Consider the following 5180-nt stretch of genomic DNA (forward strand, 5'->3'; position numbering starts at 1 on the left):
CCCTCCTCCAGCCGGGGCGTCCCAGCCAGCCGGCCCCTGGCAGAGGCGGAGAGACCAGGACAACGGGCACTTGTGACTGGGCCACCCCCTGCTATGGGACAGTGGGGGTGAGTCCCCAAGGGAGGACTGCCTTGGAGGTGGGGACAATGTCCACCCCACGTGGGCACTCAGGCCCACCAGCTGCCCTGCTCCCTGCAGGGACTTGGTAAACAAGGAGAAACTGAGGCTCAGAGGAACAGATTGGCTTGAGGCCACGCAGTCAGAACAGAGGCTCCCTGCCTTCTAGCAACCTCCTCCTTCCCCCGTCACCCTTAGCCATCCCTGCAAGTCTCAACGCCCTCCTAGTTGGGAAGTCATTCTTCCTGTCTAACCTCCATTCATCTTGCTGTAAGACGGGTTCTTTGGAATTGGCAAATGTCACGTCCTCCCGATGGGAGATGAGGCAGCCTTCAGAAGCCGCCCAGGGTGCCTGCTTTGACGGATGGGTTTCATGGCTCTGGACTGGGACTGGCTCAGGGGCATCCAGCCTGTCTTTGACCCAAACCCACTGTGTGTGCTGCCCACGTGAGTCTCCACATGTGTGCCCGTGTGGCTGTGTGCGCACTTCCAAGTGTTTGTGGGTGTTTCTGCTTGAGTGGTGGTTGATCTGTGTCTGTCTATCCATCTGTCTACCTGCCTGTCTGCTGCGTACCTGTGTGTCGGCATTTTGGCTGTCTGCCGGTTCTCGTCTGTCTGTCTGTCTGCTTGTCTACCTGTTCCCATGTCTGTCTGCATGGCCTGTGTGTTCGTGTCTGTGCGGCCCTCTGGAAGTTGTCTGTCAGTCTGTCTGTCGGGTATCATTTGCAGTGCACGTGGTTGTGAGGCGGCTCTGTCCGCGTCCACCTGTCTTCGAGGTGCTCCTGTATCAGTGCCAGTGTCTGCTTGTGCCTGTCTGGGCTTCTAGCTATCTGTCTGTCTGTCCTCATCTGTCTGTCTGCACAGGAGGCGGGAACGCCAGCAGGGCAGGGGGCAGAGCCAGGGGCAGCCCCCATCTTGGAGCCTGGCACTGAGCCCACCCTGTGGAATCTCGTGACTCACTGGGCTCCGTGGCCAAGGAGCAGAGGAAAGGGCAGGGCCCGGGGGCTGGACACCCCGCTTTCCTTTTCCCCTCCTCCCAGTGACTCATTCTGTCTCATTCTTGCCCAGAGGGGGGCTTTGTGCAAGGGCCTGGGACAGAGCAGCGAGTGAGGGACACCAGTGAATCTTCCTGGAGGCCTCCAGCCTTCCCTAGAGGCAGGTGACCTGGGCTCCATGGTGACTCTGTCCTCCATCACCGGGGAGTCACCGCCGACTGGAGGCAGCATGTCTTGGTCTCCCATCTGCTGCCTGGAGACCCTCTCGCACTCACTTCCTTCTAAAGGGGACAGGAGAGCACAGGCCGGCCTCCTCTCCTCTCCAGCGCCGGCCCCTCCGGCTCCTCTGAATGCCAGAACGGACCGTTTTATGCAGTCTGAGCAAGGCAGTTGTTCTCCAGCCAGGTCCCTGGCTGAGGACCCCACACTTGGGGTCCCCAACAGCACCCCAGCTAAGGCTAGAGCTTCCACAGGCAACCCGTGTCCAGAGCGGTGACGCTGAGTCAGCTCCAGGCCAGGCCTGCGGGGTGCGTTGCGGGGTGCTGGGCTTCCCCAGGGCCAAGCACCCCACAGAGGCCGCGAGGTGGCGGCCCAGGGGCGGGTGCTGGCCACCCAGCTCTGCTCCTCAGCTTTTCCTTTGTTCAACAAACATCTCTGCATTGGGTGCCGCGGGCTCAGGGTCCACCCAACAGGTCTCGTGCTGCTGTGGTGCAGTTTGTGACCTATGGGCGGACAGACCCTGAACGAGCACACGACAGCCAGAAGTCGTTCCGAACATGAAGTCAGACACCGTCTGCGCGCAGCATCAGGGCCTGGGACGCTGGGGTGGGCCCGGCGGTCTCAGAGGGGAGAAGGCGTCTGAGCTGGCACCCGAAGGATGAGGAGAATGGAACCTTTCCAAGCACCCAGGGTGGGGGTTCCGGGAAGCCAGAGCCACCGGAGCAAAAGCCCCGCACTCACTGGTCTGCTGGAGAAGCAGAAGGCCTGGGAGCAGCCGGATTATAGTGAGGGAGGCCCCAGAGGAGCAGGAGGCGGCTGGGTGGGAGGAGCGCGGGCTGTAGTGAGGAGCTGGGATTGTCTTTTGCCACTAAAGATTATTACTATTATTTTTTGCACTGGTGATTGACTCCAGGGCTGCTTAGCCACTGAGTCACATCCTCAGCCCTTTTTATTTATTATTTTGAGACAGGGTCTCACTAAGTTGCTTAGGGCCTTGCTAAATTGCTGAGGCTGTCCTTGAACTTGAGATCCTCCTGCCTCAGCCTCCTGAGCTGCTGGGACTACAGGCCTGTGCCACCACGCCCGGCTTGCCACTGAAGATATTTAAATGTGACAATGAAATAATTGTGATTTCTCTCTGGCTGCTATGCAGAGAACAGAGCATTTTAGGGAAAAAGTAGATTCAGAGAAGCCGGCAGGAGGCCACGGGGTGACCTAGGCGAGCTGTGCTCATTTGAACCAGGCTGGCGGCGTGGCAGTTACCAGTGGGCTCACTGAGCATCCTGGGGAAGTGGGATTGTCAAGACTTGCTGCAGGACAGGACGTGGGGGGACAGACATCAAGGAGGTTGCTAGGTTTCTAGAAAACCTCTGCTCCTCTTCCCACTGAGAGGCAAAGATCTCCCTCCCCTTGACTCTGAGTGGCTCCTGATGACTTCCACCCACAGAGCAAGCGTGACCTAGGCTGGTTCCCAGCTCAGGCTGGAAGAGGGGAAGCAGGACTGAGGTTCAGGAGCCTGGGGGCCCGTGCCTGTGGTCCCAGCTACTCAGGAGGTGGCAGCGGGAGGATTTTGTGAGCTCCGCCGTTCCGAGCCAGCCTCTGGAGGCCCACGTCTATATATCTGGCAGGCCAGGCAGAGTGGCACATGCATGTAATCCCAGGGACTTGAGAGGTTGAGGTAGGAGGATTGCAAGTTCAAGGTCAGCTTCAGCAATTTAGCAAGACACTGTCTCAAATAAAAAATGCAAAGGACTGGGGAAGTGGCTCAGTGGTACAGTGTCCCTGGGTTCAGTCCCCAGTAGCAAATAATTAAGTGTCTGGCTGAGAGGTGGGAGAGGTGGCACACCCCGTGCAGGAGTGCCAGGGGGCGGGAGGGAGTGAGCCGTGTCCAGAGCCAACCAAGAGATGCAAGAGGCAGGGAGAGGGTCGGGGCGCGGCCAGTGGTGCAGTGTGTGCACCCGGGAGGCCCTGGGTCCAACCCCCAGCACCAAAGACAGAGAAAGAAAAAAGATGAGCCGTAGGTCCACTTTTGACAGTGACGGACGTGAACTGTGGACAGATCCCCTTTAGACTTGGTGACGTGGAAGTTGGGGCAAGATTGACAGGGAAGTCTCTGGAAGATTAGGGAGTTGGCCTCTGGTAGCAGCAGGGACCATTGCCTGAGAGACAGAAGCCAGAGGAGGAGGCGAGCTTGAAGAACTAACTAGTCGAAGACTTCCCTCAATGGGAAGGTCACATGAGCAGGTGACAGCTGGAGTGTGCCTGGAAAGGGAGGGGACGCAGGACCGAGGCTTGGGTATGAGAGGGTAGCCCTGCAGGGTGACCTGGAGGTTGCCGACCATGAATGCACAATGAGCCCAGCCTGCCAGGCTGTCTAGTGGCATTTTAACCGACACACAGCAGGTGCCGAGATGGACTTTATCCCAGCTGACCTGATCCACTCCATTTTACAGGTGAGAAAGTCCAGGTTCAGAAAGACTCTCCAACTTGCCCAAGGGTGCACAGCTGTTAGGGACAAAGCAGGAGCTGGGGCCCACACCCTGGAAGCCCGATCACACCGTCTCTGCAGCCGCCACCATTGTCCTCGGACTAAGCTCTTGCGCTTAAGTGTTTGTGGTCATCAGTTGTGGCCAGAAGTGGGGAAATTCGGAAGAGAGGAGCAAGCTTTCCCTCTCCTGTAATATTTCTGTACCATTGGTGTTTGGGGCCAGCTGAGCCCAGAGGCCCGAGTGCTGTTTCCTTGGGAAATCTGTTTGCCAGGCGGTGACACCTGCCAGTCCTCTCCAGCCCCGCCCACCCTCTCATGCCGGAGCGCCAGGATATTTGGGTTAATGGCTCCTCCTCTCGCAATTCTCTGCCGTCCTTCAGTCAGCCTTGCTTTCACTGAAGAATGCTGCCCAGGAGCAGGGAGCTTGGGGTTGTCACCCTCAAACATCTGCAGAGCTGCTGCCGTCCCCAGGGGCCTGTTTACAGGAACATTTCCATATCTCACTTGACATTTCCCGGAAGTCTTGGTTGTTCCCAACAGGAATGTTAATAAATAGATGAGTCCTGTAAAAGGGCAAGAGACTCTTCCAGGGCTGCAAGCACATAGTACACCTTCCCTTTTCACCCCCAAGCAGAGAGTACTAGAACCTAAATGGCGGGGTAAACGCCAGCCCGCCCACCATGCTGGGGATTGAACCCAGGGGTGCTCCACACTCTCAATGAGCTACATCCCTAGTCTTTTGAAAACGTTTTGGAGACAGGGTCTCACTAAGTTGTCCCAGTCTGGCCCTGAAATTGCAAGTCTCCTGCCTCAGCTTCCCGAGCAGCTGGGAAATATGGGTGTGCACCAATGCCCCTGGCTAGAGCCACCCTTAAGAACCGGGTCCTCAGCATACTGTGATCTATAGGGTCGAAATGGAGAACCTCAGAAGGAGATGTCCAGATCCTGAGCACTGGAATCTGTGAATGCGACCTTATTTGGAAAAAAGAATCCTTGCATAGTTTTATAGTTAAGGATCTCGAGATGAGATCAGCCTAGATTATGAGTGGGCCCGAACAGGGGGTCCGTGTGAGATCCACACGGGACACCGACAGAAGAGGAGGAGGCTACGTGGCCACAGAGGGGCAGTCTGGAGTTCTGTGTCCATAAGTCTGGGGACACCCAGAGCCACCGGTAGCTGGAAGGAACCAGGAACAGATTTTCCCAGAGCTTCGAGGTGGAGAGCAGCCCTGCCTTTGGACTTCTGGTCTCCAGTTAACTGTGGGAAACATACTTCAGTTGGTTAAGCAGCCAAGTCTGTGGCAGTTTGCTACAGCAACCCTAGGAAACTAACGCAGCAGTCCTCCATTTCAAGGATGCAC

This window comes from Sciurus carolinensis, chromosome 1 (assembly GCF_902686445.1).
Source record: "Sciurus carolinensis chromosome 1, mSciCar1.2, whole genome shotgun sequence".
Lineage (NCBI taxonomy): Eukaryota > Metazoa > Chordata > Mammalia > Rodentia > Sciuridae > Sciurus > Sciurus carolinensis.